We start from the raw sequence: 16,413 nt of genomic DNA on the forward strand, positions 1-16,413 counted from the left end.
CGGCACTCCCGCCGGCGGCGGCGACGCATGACGCATAGCGCAGCGGCGCCATGTCTATTTGACCAAGGACCAATTACGAGGTTGCAGAACAGCAGAATCAAGCAATTTTCCTTTTGTTTCGATCTGAAGTTTGAACGATGCAAGTATCCAAACAAATGCCGAATGCCCATGTTTAGAAAACGTACAGATTGGTGGAGGTATGCACAAAGAGATCAAAGGAGCAGGATTTCATGATTAAAATATCTTAATTTTTTGTGACCAACGCATCTAGGAGATGGCTACTATGCTCTCACACGCTTTGCGTCAGCACGTCGATACAACAGATCTATAAACAAAAGATAAATTAGAAATTTATACCTACAAAATTGATGGAGGTTTGTAGTGGAGGAACACATGCTAGTTGGAATAGATGGATTGATTGGAGAGGATCAGAGAACCCACCAAATCAACGCGGCAATCGATGAAAGGAGTCTCCTACCCCATGTGTAATTGAGGTACGGCCCCTTTAATCTGCAACAGGAACGGGTGAATGGGTGATGGTGGAACTCCGGTGTTGATGATGGTCGAGAACATGGGAACTCGGAGAGTAGCTGATGGCGGGCTGGCCGGTGGTTGCGTGAAGAGAGAAGACGGAGAGGCGGAGTCGCGAAGAGGACGAGAGCTCAAATTAGGAAGGGGAATAGGGAGCGTGGCAGGAACAGTCAAAACGCGGGTCAGTTGAATGCTGCCGATGTGCCTAGAAATATCAGCACGCCGATTTTTTGGATTTGAACCAATCAAGTGTCAAAAAAATTTAGCCCTGCCCTGGCAGACTTTGGTGCCCAACCAATCAGGCCCAAAATTTCCTATTATTGTGTCCCAACAGACAAATCAAGAGCTGTTAGACAATTTGGCACACTTCACGTCCGCAATTACTCCCTCCATCCTAAAAACAAGTCATTTTATAATTCAAAATTTATCAAAAAATAAGTCATTATACTCAATTTGGCATGTGTGCATGTGCGTGCGGCAGTCAATTAGCACCAAATATAGCTAATAAATAGGGGCAATCAAGGTCATTTTATTTCCTTGTTAATCTATTCTAGAATTCCTTGGGTGACTTGTTTTTCCAGGACGGAGGGAGTTGTAACAACCCTAGTTTTAATTAACCTTGCTGAGAGTTTAGAAGTTAATCTAGCACTTAAATGGACTAAAATGCCCTTTAAAAGCTTAATTTGGAGGTAATTCATAAAATTCAAATTTTATATAACAACTTTAATTTTTGCCAATATAAGAGTTGTAAAATTTTAAAGACAAACAACTTTTATTATTTGAACTTTTTCTAACTTGAAGAGGAAGATGTTCAAAAATAGGGTTGAAATTCAATAGTAATTCAAGTCCCTATCAAAATCAGGGCCTGTTTGGCTTCATAGTGTTAAAGTTTAACACCCGTCACATCGGATATTTGGATGCTAATTAGGAGTATTAAATATAGACTAATTATAAAACTAATTGCACAGATGGAGTGTAATTCGTGAGACGAATCTATTAAGCCTAATTAGTCCATGATTTGACAATGTGGTGCTACAGTAACCATTTGCTAATGATGGATTAATTAGGCTTAATAGATTCGTCACGCGAATTAGCACAGGGTTCTGCAATTAGTTTTATAATTAGCTCATATTTAGTTCTTCTAATTAGCATCCGAACATCCGATGTGACACTGTTAAAGTTTAGCACCTCGTATCCAAACACCCCCTCAGAGTCATGAAAGGCATAGCTGATAGAGAAGATTGAGTTCTGCTGTCAAATTCTAGACCTGGTTTAAAGTTGAAGATTTTATAAAAGTTGTAGAATAAACCTTAGAGAGAAACTTTGTTAATTTGAGCTTGGACCAGTTCAAATTGGAACCTTTTCAAATTTGAGACCAAAAACAGCACCAGCTTAAATTTCAGCACAAAGCTCTAAGTCCAAGAACAGTGAATGTCGTCCATTTTGGCATGTAAATTACTACCAAATCCAAAACTAACCTGGACCTGAGCCTTTTCTAAGAGTTAGAGTGTGAAGTGTGTACTACAATACTGTCCATTTTACCTTGGTATAAATCAGAGTAGAACCATTTTAAAACTTGAGCCAAAGTTCAGCTAAACTCTCAAATACAGCTTCAATTCAAAATCTGCCAAGTCCCAGTAAACAGCGTTCCACCAAAGTTCACGTTTCTTTTTCTCTAAATCCAGCCAAGTTTTGATCCTAAAGTCTTTCTAGGAGTTGTAGGGTATAGTTCAAACTAAAATTTTTGTATTGGAAATTTTCAAAGTTTGAATTTAAACCTTGGCGCAAAATCAACCCGAATCTGCACATGTGCACATGTGCTCCCTCGCGCTGCACATGTGCCCGATCTGGCGATCACGCCTGGCGCGTCGCGCCGCCGCACCGGCGCAGTGCCGCCGGCCAACCGCCGCCGCGACATGACCAGACGAGCGCTGCAACTGCCCAATCGCGCCGCAAGCTCGTATCCGCCCTCCGCTCCGCATCTCGCCCACCCTATCGCGCGTCGTTCCTTCGCCGCCTCCGCCTACCGGCTCCCGCGCTCCACCCAACTGCCGGCGAGACAAGACGAGTCGGGCTCCCTCCGCTGGCCTATGCGCGCGCGAGGCAAAACGATCCTTCACGCTCCCAATCTCGCCCGGCCATGGCCTCGCCCGCAGCTCCACATCGCCACTCGTTAATCCGCGCAGCCGGCCAAAGGCGTTCCGCCCTGCTTTCCTACCCCACTCGCTGCCCGGCTACGTCTCTACGCCCAGCAGCTTCGCCCCACCTCCCTCCAGCTTCCTGCGGCTTTAAAAGCCTTCATTGCCCCGCCGGAGAGCCCCTCCCCTAGCTTCCCCCTTCCGCCGCCACTGAGCAGAGCCGCCTCACCGTGGAGACCCCACTCTCGCGCAGCGCCGCTGCCTCTCGAGCCGCCAGTGATTCACCCACATCCCACTGCTGCTCCCCGAGCCCTCGCCGCGGCCTTCCCACCGACGAGTTCGCCGGAACGCGCAAGCCCGCCGCTGGTCTTCGTCCTCACCACCGGCAGACCGCTCCGCCGCTCCTTTCTTCACCAAATCCGCTCGAGGTGAGCTACCAGTCACGCCCAGCCCCTTATCTTTCACCGCCGCACCGCCGTTTCGCCGGAATTGGCCGGACCCGCCGCCAGCCACCGCGAGGGCCACATTGCGAGACTTGAGTTTCTTCCAGGGGCCTTCGTGTTAGATTCCAGGGGCCTATTCGTGAATGTTTGAAAACATGTAGGGTCCCTTCGTAAAACTACTTCGACTTTTCTGATTTTAATTTGAAATAAATGGTCTGAACTTTGAAAATGCATAATTAAATTTAGAAAAACTATAAAAATGCCAAACCACTTTTTTTAGAATCAGTGAGTTGTTTAGTTTCACATAAAAATACTTTTGTACATGTCACTGATGTATTTATTTTTCTAGATTTTATTTAGTGTCTAGACCTTTAAATGCTTGGTAAATCACACAAAAATGTTAAAATAGTAAAACCACCTCTGTTAGCTTTTTTACATTGAGCTTGTGCTTGTAAAAGTGTTTCTGACCCTAGTTTAGATGTTTTGTACACTATTTTAGATGGTGAAATCTTACTTTTTGCATAATAAATAGAATATGTCACTGAAAAATGTGAAACCACTTTTTTTCATCACATATGGAACATTCTCACTAGGAAAAATAAGGGTCGCTATATGAAACTAGGTGAAACATGCTTGTATTTTTTACAAGACTAAATCATAAAAAAATATGGAAAATAGATGTGCTTCACCAAAAATCATGGAAACGATAACGAAAGACAAGCATAAGAAAATACAAAGCTTAAAGATGAGGTTAGAGGCAGTAAAAACTTCTCTGGTCTTTTAAGTTCAATTTTCCATTAGGCTAGTATTAATATGTGTGCTTTCATAGGCAGACCAGAAGAAGATGATCAATGAGCTAAGGCTAGTCCCAGTGTAAGGTTTCATTGCACTGTTTCCAAGGATGCCACATCATCCCGTGAGGTGTATTCTCATGAATAAAACAGGGAGTCCCAGTGCACAGTTTCATTTCACGATTTCATAGGATGCTCATGACATTTAATTGTGAGGCATGTGATTAGATATGGTTAGATGAAATGAAACTATATAGCCCACAATGCAAGTTTCAATAGGTTTCATAGTCTTGGAAATAGTGTATACACAGTTTCATCCTGATGAAACTCCTTCCCTCTCTCACTTCATAAGGCTAGTCCCAGTGCAAGGTTTCATTGCATTATTTCCAAAGATGCTACATCATCCCATGAGGTGTATTCTCATGAATAAAACAGGGAGTCCAAGTGCACAGTTTCATTTCACGATTTTATAGGATGCCCATGACATTTAATTGTGAGGCATGTGATTGGATATGGTTAGATGAAATGAAACTCTATAGCCCCCAATGCAAGTTTCACTAGGTTTCATAGTCTTGGAAACAGTGTATATACAGTTTCATCCTGATGAAACTCCTTCCCTCTCTCACTTCATAACTACCATGCCATGTCATCATATATGCTGATATGTCACTGTATTTAATGTGCATGAAACCTCTATGAAACTTCCACTGGGATTAGCCTAACTACCATACCATGTCATCACATATGCTGATGTGTCACCGTATTTAATGTGCATGAAACCTCTATGAAACTCCTACTGGGATTAGCCTAAGGAAGCGAGTCAACCCAGTGGTCTTTGGTTCAAAAATGCGCAGAGGTAAACCGCCTCAAAGAAGAGGCTGCAGGGCTCATGAAAGACAACGAAGAGCTGCAATCATTCGTCGAACTTGTCGAGTCCATGATGACTTGATGAGTGCTTTGTGCCAGGGAAAGGGTGGGTGCCCCTCCTGACTTTGTGCCAGCGTTTGGAGGTAGATAAGGTTGGACTCTTGGAACGTTTGAATAGCATCAAGTGTATGGGGGAACTTTGTGGTAGATCTGTAACTCCTGGGTGCTGTTTGGTTCACCCGCTTTAGGCTGTAATCGGTTCACAGGGCTATCTGTTACCGTTGTTTCTAGTTTGGTTGGACTGCTCCGCAACTAATTGCAGCGTGAATGGAAACAGGCCCGTAGAAACTTGATACCGCTCCGCACCCGGTGTTATCCGATCCCATTATTTTTCTCGCCTTCGCTCGACTGCTCTCCCGCGAGACGCGTCCCACTCGCTCGAACGTGTCTTTGATTCAGTAACAGGCGGTCTGCGACCGTGTGACGACTCAGCGGATAATTTCGCACGTAATCCTAAGACGACTCAGCAGATAACCCGTATAATGGGTTTATTGTCATCTAATAGGCAGTCTGACACATAATCTTGAGAATTGTTGTTATCTAATCGACGGTCTGACATGTAATCTTGAGACGACTCAACATAACCCGTACAATGAGTTGTCATCTAATAGGCGATCTGACATGTAATCTTGATACAACTTAATGGATTTAAATGACTCAACAAATAACCTGTACAATAGGTTGTCTTATAAGTTGTCTGGTCAAGCTATATAATTCCTTAATTTGTGCATATGAAAAAAGAAAAATTATGAGTTACATGGTAACAACAACTCGTACAATTATTGTTGAGTTGTCTCATAGTTCTAAAATTTAGTTCATGAGATGGTTGTTTAACCCTTTTCTCTCTCCTCGCTCTGTCTCCTCCACATCGTCGAAAATTCTACGAGGCATTGCATGAGACGGCCCATAAAATTGTTGACGTGTAGCAACATACTCGCAAAGAGCGTAACCCTCGTGTTTAGTTGCCACTATGAGTTTGAAACCCTGGACAGACCGCCGGTGTTAAGCTGGAGGAAGGAGAGGATGAGGCCAAGTCATGGAAGGAGAGGATGAGGCCAAATCATCATGCCCTTATGCCCTGGGCGACACACGTGCTACAATAGGCGGGATAAAGGGTCACGATCTCGCGAGGGTGAGCTAACTCAAAAAAAACCGTCCTCAGTTCGGATTGCAGTCTCTGCATGAAGCAGGAATCGCTGGATAGGGACCAGATTCAACGCGCTACGACTCCGGATTTACGAGCAATCAGGCGTCAACCGCCCAACTTTTTTTTGTTATAGACAGAGCAACCAACCGTCCCTCGCCGCAACGCAAATGGCAGCGCTCAAGCTCCTCGCCGTCTCCGCCGTCGTGGCTGCTCAGTCCACCGCAGGTGTGCTGAGGAGGGCAGTGAAGGCACCGCCATCGCCGCGACCGAACACGCAGGGGAGCCCGCGCGTGTCATGGCCCCCGCCGATACACCGACGTCTTCTCGCCGTACTGTCGCCGCGGGCGCCGGCCACCGTGTCCTCAGCGCGACGTCCGTCGTGCTTTGAGCCTCCGTCCGACGCAGCCGCTGCCGGCACGACGGCGTCGTCGTCACCGGCACAGCGAGCGGACACCACGTCGGACGCCGCCATCGTGGTATCGTCGGCGTGGCGGGCAGCCATTGCGTCCTCCGGCACCGTCAGCGCCAGACCACAACCACGTCTCTAACGTTACATACTTGGCAGTTCATCCCGCTCCAAGTCGCTAGTGTGCACTTGTCTTCACGCACAATGCTGTTGCCACGTTCATTAGTTCCAATTTCTTTTGTTAGCCCAGAATGTAAACAATGCACCGGACTTATCGTTGTTCAAATAAATCTTTTTTTTCATTTGCTGTTAACTGTGAAGATTTGGCTAGAGAAAAAAAAACAAACACAGGCGTTCATGTTCTTCTCGTCGTAAGGTTTTTTTATCTGGTTTCTCCTAAGAACATGGACCAACGGTTTGTTTTTGTTTTCTTCTAATAAAACTCGCAGAAAAGATTTTACCGTCCTTAAAATAGTACAGATGTTCTTAAGACTACTACACCAGCATCAGGGAACTTGTAGTTCTACGGCTCTACGGATTCAATATAGGCCAATATTTGTGAATCAATTTTTGCTAGCTGAATCGTCAGTAGATCTTTACTCCTTGATCCAAATGGACAAAACTAACACATCATATGATTGTGTATCAGCAAAATGAACTAGGACCTGTCTCAGTCTGAGGACATGTACCATCAGGCATCAGCAGCAACTTCTGCCAATACACCTTACCTGCTTACCATCTCTCTGCCATTCCATTATTCTATCATGCCATCATGTGGTCGCTCGGATCTCAAGAGGCCCCTCCATGCCATCACCTGAGTCAGACGCTCAAGTTCAGTATAAAATTTAGCTCAGCAGATCACCGGGAGTAAACCTAAAGCCACGATGAGACTGCTGGAGCTCCTCGCCGGCCTCACCATACTGGCTGCTCTGTTCACCGGGAGGGCATGGCCGGTTGCTGTGCTGGGGAGGACGGCGAGGGCACCGCCAGCGCCGAAAGCTGGCCCGATAAGGCACCGTCGTCGACCACCGCAGACGCCGCCGCCGCCCCCACCCCCACTGTCACATCGGCATGTCGTCCGGCCGCGGCCACCATCCAATCATTAGATCTTGCTGTTACCAAAAATTCTCACAGTTATATTCGATTGTAAAATCGGATATTATTTCTGTACTGCGTTCACAATTTCAGTTTTTGATTTGCTTCGGTGTACCATGCAGGGCATCTCTCTCGCTCTGATGTTCAAAGAAACTTTTGCACTTCTTTTCTTACTTTCTTTGCACTTCTACTGAATCAGATTCAGAGTTATTTGCACTTAATTTTTCCAAATCATTTCAAAAGGCAAACAAACGAAGAGATGTTCTTATGACTTACTAGACCAGCCTCAACGAGAGAAGGTGACCTCCCCTCTCAGCTGATCTGAAGATCAGAAGATTTATTCTCCGAGAAACGCAACACCTCCATTGCCGTTGAGTTTGGACAAAGGGGCTGCCTGAATCATTTCTCGTTGATGTTGTAATTTGACGACGCCATTTCCACCGTGATCCAGAAAGAATGTTCAATCTTTTTATCCAGTTACCGAGCGTTCACAATTTATATTTGGACAAGAACGAAACTGACATGTTAATCAAAAGGTTCTCGTTTGAATTCTTTACTGAGGTGAACCTGTGAAACTTTCCTGAAGAGCAAATGAATTAAATTTAAACCGCAAATAGAAAGAAAATAATTGAAGAGGGAAAAAAAGGATCAAGAGGCAGAGAAACAGATGGTTCTTAAGACTACTAGACCAGCCTCAATGAGGGGAAACGAACTCCCCCCTCAGCCGATCTGAAGAGCAGAAGATTTGTTCTCCGAGCAACGCAACACCTCCATTGCCATTTTAATCGGACAAAGGGGCTGCCTGAATCATTGCTCGTTGCCGTTCTCAGCTCCTTCCGAGATGAGATCGATTTGACACAACTACGAGAGGTAAGGAGTGGGGGGTTGCGGAAAACGCGAATAAACGAATTTCATCGTCGTCGACGAAGAACTTCACGATCGGACAGACTACGGTTGACGCGACGAGCTGCGGGGACGCTCCGATTCCGGGCTGCCTGACGGCGGCGCGGTGTCCTACAGATTTTACAAGGAGAGGAACGGAAGGGAGGAACCCTAGTTAGGTGTTAACTCTGTACAGAGAGAAACTACGTGAGCACCCTTGATTATACCTCGCAGGCTCGCGCACTCTCTAACCCAACAGAATAGCCCATTTTGAACCCAGCAGAGGACCGCTAGAAAGTTTGCATGCAAGAATGCTAGGCCCAACAAGACGATCCTTCTGTTAGTTACGAAACCTGGGTGCCTCAACCTCAAATCTACGCCCTTGGTAGTGCTTTTCTCAGAGAGGAAGCGCCGGCAGACATGGTTGTGATGTGGATTTCAGAGCCCTCATACATCCATGACCATTTTGCCTTCCCAAGTACATCTAACTCTTGGCAATGAGAGCAAAACCTTGTACACTAGCAAGCCACAGTCACCAAAATCACCATCATCAAAATAATTAGGACATAAAAATTACCTACGGAGTTACTTTTGCATTGAGCATGGACATATTTTACAATATCATAAAAGCTTTGGAATTAAATCATGATCATTATCAGCCCAGACGTTAGGTCAATGCGAAAAGCTCTGTTAGCTCATATCTAAGCTATTATTCTGCATAATTCAGATCTACCGTGAGTTAGCATTCAATTGGTAAAATCATTTTTTACGTTTTGGGTTGTGCCAGGAGACAGGTAACACGGATGCAGAGAAGGAAGCATCGTGCTGTTTAATTCTGGCTTCTTGTTCAATCTATGCTTCCCTCTACAGAGTGACCAGACAATAGAAAACCAGGCCATTCTTCCAGTGGTGAAGCAACAAAGCAAAAAACAGAAAAATTGTTAAGCTAAGCTTACTTATTGTCTAAAACTCAAGATGCAATAGTAAGCTTACTTCTTCAGTTCAGGTCTAAAGAATTCCACATCGCACCATGAGAAAAGCACTTCAGAAAAAGTATGCATTTTGATAAACACCAGAGACTAAATCCAATTGACAGATTAATATAAATTATCATCATATTAATCAATGTAGGAAAGCAACAATGAGAACCCTCAGACATGGATATGAAGAGTATCAACAGATGATTAGTTTTTCAGACAAGGCTAAAACTTAAAACATGTTCATTCAACTGGTGCATAAGGAAGAAAGAAGAATTTTTAAAAAAAATTGAAAAATAAAACTGCCGTGGAGCAAGATGTGGAAGGCCATTCAGATCCCTCTGTGATAATAATATGGCTCATCAACGATGTAAATCAGGCCACTACTTCATCACAAATCTTCACAGGGACCTCCAAGAACTCAGATTCTTCCACATCAATCAAAAATCAAAAAAAAAGAAAAAAAAGAAGGGAAAAAACAGATTGAGTAAGAGTCTCCTCAGTTCAGGTCTCCAAATTGTTCTTCCACATTGCAACTTCAGAAGAACGAAAGTATTTTTTATCATCATCGGAGAACTGTCTATCTATCAAAGCAAGCAAATCCAAAACCAAGCCAATGCTGAACAAAGAGACATAACATGATAAAAAAAAGTTGTCTGTAGCAGAATGAAATAGCCTGAATTGTCTTATGGGGATGGTAGGCCAATAAGATGCATAGTTTAGGAGAAACATTACAATCTAAAGCAACCAAGGGGTGCGAAAAACATGAGACCAATACCAGCTTTATCTGGTACGAATTCTCAGAAGCAAAACTGCATTTTAAGCTGAAAGGTTGGATCATCACTACCAACTCAATCACATAGAAGAAGCCAACCTGGCTAGTTGCTTGATTAGCATCCAAGATTGCTGAACGTGAAAAGAGAGAAACAGCAAAGAAAAAGGGGGGATGGAGACCCTTGGTTGCTCAGTGATGGCAATAAGGTTAATTGGTTCGATTCTGCCAGCAAGCATCCTCAAATGTCTTCAGAAGAGGGAGCGTGTTTGTCCTCATGGCAACAACACCATCCAATGTAAAAATAAATGTAAACAAAAGAAACAAAAAAACACAGTTGAAGAGAGTGACCAGAATTGAAAGAGAATTCAGAATTCATATGGCTCAGTCCAGTAATCAGGAGGATAGTCAACATATGGATCATTCGGAATTCATATGGCTCAGTCCAGTAATCAGGAGGATAGTCAACATATGGATCAATCTCAATATTTAGTATTTAGAGAGAGATGTAGATTGGTCCGTTGAGCTTGAAATTTACCGAGTTGTCTGAGTCAAATCTGATCAAATTGGCCATCATGTACATGCAAATGGGCAGCAAAAAGTTAAGGTGTGATGGGCCTCCTATTCCACAACCATGGTGATATCAAATGCCATGATCCAACAACACCACAGTAATATAATAATCTGTAAATGTTGCTCCTACAAAAAGAAAATGGACTAGAAAAACAATCATTTACATTGAACATGCATGTGTGTCAGATTAAAGTATTATCAGCACCCTTATGAAGGAGTCAGACAGGGATAACTGTATTTTACTTGTGTTATCATCATCCACATCAACAGATCAATGGCACAAAAAGTGCAAGTTCATGGACTATATCAGATCTTCCTATTCAATATGAAAGAACTATCATGGTAAACCGTAATAATCAAGATTGGGCACTTTCACCTTCAAAGTTTCACATCATTTAGATCCCACAAAACACATGGGGATATGATCAATCTTACATGAGAATGTACGTAGCCTTTCCAGGATTGGATTGGCACCAACAACACCACCAATCAGGATATAACCACACATCAGGAGAATTGCATGTTGCGTTCAAGCCATTATACCGAGAGGAACGAAATCATCCTCCAGAATTGGTAATGGACGCATCTTACAAAAGGAATAAATAGAAACCTTACTAAAGATGATAAAGTTATAAAGGCATTAGTGGACTGTGAGATTTGAGTTCAGACAGCCAAGGGTTTGGTCTTCAACGACTACCACAAAGAAGCCGTATCAGAAACTATCCAAAACACAATTGTTCATCACCACTCAAAATATCAGGTCAACTATTGCATCAGGAAGTAAAAAACGACATAAATTAAATAAACTAAAGGTTGAGTTGAGATTTCAGAGCTCAGACAGCCAAGGGTTTGGTCGTCAAATACTAAAAGGCAGTATCAGAAACTCTAGTCCACAAGAAGTGCTCATCACTGCTCCAATCTCAAATCAACAAATGTAACCACAGAATTAAAAAAAATACAAATCTAGTCCGTGATGCAACTCAGAGAGAATAACACAAGGGCTAGTAGCCTCAGGCTTTCAGAGACACATTATGGATGGGGCATGTATTTTGCACTTTGGCTAACTTGGTGAATAGACCTGTGCTATTTGTAGGACTAAATTCCCTAGGTTTCCAGGTTTCAGAAAGCTGAAATGTTGATTTTTGTTGCAAAGAAAACTAGGTCCACAGTTTTCACTGAAGTAGACTATGTCGTGCTGTTATTTAACTCCCATCTCACAGTAACAAAGAGACGAAGCTGATGACAACACACACTTTCCGAGTTTTTCAGCCTCTGCGCAAATCAGAAATAACTTGCGCGAGGATAGTTAAACTCGGCACAAAACTCAGCATCATTGTTGCAACAGAAGATCAATGAAACTATGCGATTACACTAACAAATGCATTTAGACATAGCATCAAAGACCTCAGGATCGCCCAGTGTTGTCATGCGAGTGCACCAGCCCCAAGTAGGTTCTTCCTGACAAGCAGGAACTTGGGGCCAATTGCAGCCTCCAAACATTGGGCGATTTCATCAATGGCCAATGGTATGCAAGGTATGGCTAAAGCATAAATGAGTCCTAAAGCAGAGTATGAATGTGCACAAACATGCAAGAGATCAAGGCTCAGATATGAATCAGCTTTATCTATCATGAATTCTCAGAAGCAGAACTGGCGTTGTAAGCTGAAGGTTTGTATCATCACTGCCAAATCAATCACATGAGCAAAATGATGACGATGCAGAAATAACTAATACAATGGGATGATTTCTAGATGGCTCATATTAAGAAATTCAACCATTATTTTTCCCTTTGCTTCACGTATTGCATCAGAAGCGCGGGTAGTGTCAAATCACTGCCATCAAACATAAGAAACAGTGAATAAAAATCATAAAGATCTGAACATGAACTGTATGGACAACTGTATCCATTGCTTTGACACAGACCAATCACAAGATTTGTCATAGCCTGCAACACTGAATGGCATAGTGGATCTAGCACAGGCATTGGGGCTTCCTTCTTCAAGAAGTATTAATCCGACAAGCCCGGGGTTAGCACCGTGCAGAAACAGATCTAGGACCTTAAATCGCAAGCGAGATTAAAACAAATAACAGAGGCGAACTAAATGAGGACAAAACTGTGGTCAAGCAACAATCATATTGCCTACTGGAGTCATGGCAACTGAAACGATTTCTTGACGCGTTGATCTATCCCCTCCTCGCGTGGGCAGCGCGCACGAAGAGTTCGTGCCGCCGCCGGAATGAACGAGAGAGGACCACAGCGAGTAACAAATCGAGACGATGCTAAACAACTGCGAGAAAGATAAAAAAGGCAGACTGCGGGGCGGACAATGAGTGCGAGCTTCAACGAAGCGGCGATGATGATGGAGGCGGGCAGGCGGCGGTGGCTGCGGCAGCGGTGGCTGCGGCGGCGGCGGCGGCGGCGGCGGCCTGGTTCTGGGAACCCTAGGAGGGCTGGCTGGAGGGGAAAGAGTGGATGGGTTGGGTGTTTATAGCCTCCGCATCGGCGAAGGGAGTAGTGCGAGCCGAGCTCGAACGGAGCCTGTCACCTCAAGCTCGAGCTGAGCCAGATATTCGGCCGACGGGCCGAGCCGACAGCCAGGCTCGAGCTCAGTTCTGCAGAAGCTCGCCAAGGCTGCAGCTCGTATTGGATGGGCTCGTTTACTAGAGATGCTTTTAGATGACTCGGGTACTTTTTTTGGAACATCACGAGTTGAATACTTCAATTCCAGCAAACAAATATGACGCGAAATTCAATTTACACAAAGAAAGGAAGGCTTTGAGAGAATGAGAGGTGAGTAAAACGTGTTATCCTTGTTAACTCTAATGAAACAGTAGTAGAGAATTGGCTTTCGATCCGCCCCCTTTTGTCCCGGTTTAAAGTTGGTCCGGGACAAAAGGGGGTGCGTCACGGTAGGCAAAAATGGAGGGGAGATTTACTCCCGGTTGATAATTGCAACCGGGACTAAAGGTGTTCTAGTGGGGTGGTGTCGGTGGCGGCACCCTTTTATCCCGGTTGGAGGCACCAACCGGGATAAAAAGTTTAGTCCCGGTTGGAGGCTCCAACCGGGATAAAAGGGACACGAAATATGACGCGAAATTCAATCTACACAAAGAAAGGAAGGCTTTGAGAGAATGAGAGGTGAGTAAAACGTGTTATCCTTGTTAACTCCAATGAAACAATAGTAGAGAATTGGCTTTCGATCCGCCCCCTTTTGTCCTGGTTTAAAGTTGGCCCGGGACAAAAGGGGGTGTGCCACGGTAGGCAAAAATGGAGGGAAGATTTACTCCCGGTTGGTAATTGCAACCGGGACTAAAGGTGTTCTAGTGGGGTGGTGTCGGTGGCGACACCCTTTTATCCCGGTTGGAGCCTTCAACCGGGACTAAACTTTCAACCGGGACAAAAGGTGTTCCTTTTTGTCTCGATTGGAGTTTTTAACCGGGATAAAAACTCATCCCCATTATATACGGCCAAGACAGAGGACTTTCTTCCTCCTCCAGCCCGAGCCAGTCCAGCACATTGACAGAGAGAGCTGAGCTTCACCTACTCTCCGGTGGTGCCGAAGCAAGCAAGGGAGGTGCTGCCCGAAGTTTTTTCCCTCATTTTCATGGAAATTTCACTCGGCCAATACAAGTATTGCGAAGGTTTGCTACTTCATCCTCGTGTTATGCTTTGATTTATGCTTTGGAGATGGAAATATTATTTGCTAGAATGTGATGATGAAGTAGAAAAATGGAGAGGTATTTTGAGCTAGAATGTGAGGAGATTGATGTGTCATATATAGTATGCATTATTGCAGTGGTTTAAAAATGATGCTACCTTGTCTAGACGGTTTATCTTATCAAATTCAATATGGTTTTTTAAATCCATACTTGTTGAACTTGCATACCGTGTTCATTTCTGCTACGATGTTCTCCGCCGAGCAGCAACGTATGTCAAGAAGGAGGTTCGATTCTACGAGAAAGAGTGGATACGGACATCGTGACCGTGTCCCCTTTTCCGTAGCATCTAACCTCTTTCATGACGAAGTGCGGTGCCGCCCAGTTGAGGACATCCTCGCGAAATGATCACGGTCTTCAAGTTCAACAACTTCTGTAGTGGTAAGGAAACAATTTTTGTACATAGATGACTTCTGCTACTTGTTGAACTTATCAAATTCAATAAGGTTTTTCAAATCCATACTTGTTGAACTTGCATACCGTGGTCATCTCGCGAAGGATGTTCTCCGCCGAGCAGCAACGTATGTCACGAAGGAGGGTCGATTCTACGAGAAAGAGTGGATACGGACATCGTGACCGTGTCCCCTTTTCCGTAGCATCTAACCTCTTTCATGACGAAGTGCGGTGCCGCCCAGTTGAGGACATCCTCGCAAGATGATCACGGTCTTCAAGTTCAACAACTTATGCAGTGTTAAGGTAATAATTTTTGTACATAGATAGCTTCTGCTACTGGAGGAAGTGGCGATGGTGGGGGCGATCGTGGTTCCTATTTCGGCAAGGTTCCAATCATAGTTGGCCCTCAACATAAGCCGAAGAAAAAGAGCGCGCTGGAAAAAGCAATGCTTCGTTATTTGCAGCAACATCATGAAGAAGCTGTTGCCGCGGGTCAGGAACCTCCTTTTGGTGGTCGTTATGCTCCACCCTGAGTCCCGGGTGTTTCACATCCACTTAGTACTACCGTTTCAGGCGGCACAAATAAACCTAAGGATGAGGTTGGGTCAGCGGAACCTTCGTCTTCACCGTCCAAGGATGCTTAAAGTCCTCCTTGATAATAACCAGTCGATGGCTTGTTGTATTGTATCATGTTATTTGAGACTTTAATTTAAATATGTGTATTTGGATCTTCATGTTGTTGTATTGTACCATGTTGTTTGTATCTTTAATCGATTTTCACGCGTAATCCATTATCAAGTGTAATCCATTTTCATGCGTAATACGATGCAGATGGACCGGCAATGGATGTATAATGCAGACAGGCGGAGCAAGATGTTTATTGATGGCTTGCATTAATTTCTCGAAGTGGCAAAAACGAACAAGCCAGAGAATGGGTTCGTATGTTGTCCATGCTTCCAATGCAATAATAAGAAGGAGTATTCAAAGGATTCCTGGGGTACTATTCACAGCCACTTGTTTAAATACGGTTTCATGCATAACTATTTGGTTTGGACCAAGCACGATGAACTAGGGGTTGTAATGGAAGATGGCGAGTAGGAGGAGGAAGATGACACCATTCCGGACTAGGTTGCAGGCCAAGCTTTTGCAGGTACTACAATGGGCGAGGCTGATGAAGATGAGTTTGCAGAAAATGGCCCTACTGATGACCTTGGTCAGGTGATACGAGATGCATACAGAGATTGTGAAACTGAGAAGGAAGCAGCAAAGTTGCAGCGCATGATAGATGATCGCCAAAAATTGTTGTACCCAGGTTGCCAGCAGGGCCATAAAAAACTAGGTACGACACTAGAATGTGTGCAATGGAAGGCAAAAAATGGTGTGTCCGATAAGACATTTCAGGGGATGTTGAACATTGTTAAGAAGATTCTCCCCGAGAATAATGAATTACCGTCCACAACATATGAAGCTAAACAGATTATTTGCCCTCTCGGATTGGATGTTCAGAAGATACACGCATGCCCTAATGACTGTATCCTCTATCGTGGTGATGAATACGAGAAATTGGATGCTTGTCCCGTCTGCGAAGCCCTGCGGTATAAGATCAGGCGAGATGATCCTG

General features: G+C 44.3%; 16 non-coding genes and 1 pseudogene across 16 annotated transcripts; 1 reads left to right on the plus strand and 16 right to left on the minus strand.

The window, feature by feature from the left end:
* Positions 1-7,736: 7,736 nt before the first annotated feature.
* LOC117854322 (small nucleolar RNA snoR77) lies at positions 7,737-7,874 on the minus strand. Its single transcript, XR_004640251.1, has one exon. It is a non-coding gene; the product is annotated as a small nucleolar RNA snoR77 (small nucleolar RNA).
* A 271-nt stretch (positions 7,875-8,145) lies between these two features.
* On the minus strand, positions 8,146-8,282 carry LOC117854321 (small nucleolar RNA snoR77). Its single transcript, XR_004640250.1, has one exon. It is a non-coding gene; the product is annotated as a small nucleolar RNA snoR77 (small nucleolar RNA).
* An 854-nt stretch (positions 8,283-9,136) lies between these two features.
* Positions 9,137-9,279, minus strand: LOC117854328 (small nucleolar RNA snoR137). Its single transcript, XR_004640257.1, has one exon. It is a non-coding gene; the product is annotated as a small nucleolar RNA snoR137 (small nucleolar RNA).
* A 551-nt stretch (positions 9,280-9,830) lies between these two features.
* LOC117854352 (small nucleolar RNA Z159/U59) lies at positions 9,831-9,913 on the minus strand. The gene has a single exon (XR_004640279.1). It is a non-coding gene; the product is annotated as a small nucleolar RNA Z159/U59 (small nucleolar RNA).
* A 183-nt stretch (positions 9,914-10,096) lies between these two features.
* Positions 10,097-10,189, minus strand: LOC117854348 (small nucleolar RNA Z223). Its single transcript, XR_004640276.1, has one exon. It is a non-coding gene; the product is annotated as a small nucleolar RNA Z223 (small nucleolar RNA).
* Positions 10,190-10,283: 94 nt separating this feature from the next.
* On the plus strand, positions 10,284-10,659 carry LOC140222673 (uncharacterized; annotated as a pseudogene).
* Positions 10,298-10,398, minus strand: LOC117854339 (small nucleolar RNA R30/Z108). The gene has a single exon (XR_004640267.1). It is a non-coding gene; the product is annotated as a small nucleolar RNA R30/Z108 (small nucleolar RNA).
* A 198-nt stretch (positions 10,660-10,857) lies between the features above and the next one.
* Positions 10,858-10,948, minus strand: LOC117854358 (small nucleolar RNA R38). The gene has a single exon (XR_004640285.1). It is a non-coding gene; the product is annotated as a small nucleolar RNA R38 (small nucleolar RNA).
* Positions 10,949-11,121: 173 nt separating this feature from the next.
* On the minus strand, positions 11,122-11,257 carry LOC117854316 (small nucleolar RNA snoR80). Its single transcript, XR_004640245.1, has one exon. It is a non-coding gene; the product is annotated as a small nucleolar RNA snoR80 (small nucleolar RNA).
* An 80-nt stretch (positions 11,258-11,337) lies between these two features.
* LOC117854291 (small nucleolar RNA Z157/R69/R10) lies at positions 11,338-11,436 on the minus strand. The gene has a single exon (XR_004640222.1). It is a non-coding gene; the product is annotated as a small nucleolar RNA Z157/R69/R10 (small nucleolar RNA).
* Positions 11,437-11,507: 71 nt separating this feature from the next.
* Positions 11,508-11,601, minus strand: LOC117854292 (small nucleolar RNA Z157/R69/R10). Its single transcript, XR_004640223.1, has one exon. It is a non-coding gene; the product is annotated as a small nucleolar RNA Z157/R69/R10 (small nucleolar RNA).
* A 266-nt stretch (positions 11,602-11,867) lies between these two features.
* LOC117854310 (small nucleolar RNA snoR97) lies at positions 11,868-11,972 on the minus strand. The gene has a single exon (XR_004640240.1). It is a non-coding gene; the product is annotated as a small nucleolar RNA snoR97 (small nucleolar RNA).
* Positions 11,973-12,084: 112 nt separating this feature from the next.
* LOC117854354 (small nucleolar RNA Z278) lies at positions 12,085-12,202 on the minus strand. The gene has a single exon (XR_004640281.1). It is a non-coding gene; the product is annotated as a small nucleolar RNA Z278 (small nucleolar RNA).
* Positions 12,203-12,278: 76 nt separating this feature from the next.
* Positions 12,279-12,372, minus strand: LOC117854346 (small nucleolar RNA Z223). Its single transcript, XR_004640274.1, has one exon. It is a non-coding gene; the product is annotated as a small nucleolar RNA Z223 (small nucleolar RNA).
* Positions 12,373-12,434: 62 nt separating this feature from the next.
* Positions 12,435-12,520, minus strand: LOC117854325 (small nucleolar RNA U36a). The gene has a single exon (XR_004640254.1). It is a non-coding gene; the product is annotated as a small nucleolar RNA U36a (small nucleolar RNA).
* A 58-nt stretch (positions 12,521-12,578) lies between these two features.
* LOC117854326 (small nucleolar RNA snoR134) lies at positions 12,579-12,724 on the minus strand. Its single transcript, XR_004640255.1, has one exon. It is a non-coding gene; the product is annotated as a small nucleolar RNA snoR134 (small nucleolar RNA).
* A 72-nt stretch (positions 12,725-12,796) lies between these two features.
* Positions 12,797-12,921, minus strand: LOC117854319 (small nucleolar RNA snoR111). The gene has a single exon (XR_004640248.1). It is a non-coding gene; the product is annotated as a small nucleolar RNA snoR111 (small nucleolar RNA).
* Positions 12,922-16,413: the final 3,492 nt, after the last annotated feature.

The sequence above is a fragment of the Setaria viridis genome, chromosome 4, assembly GCF_005286985.2.
Source record: "Setaria viridis chromosome 4, Setaria_viridis_v4.0, whole genome shotgun sequence".
NCBI classification, from domain to species: Eukaryota; Viridiplantae; Streptophyta; class Magnoliopsida; order Poales; family Poaceae; genus Setaria; species Setaria viridis.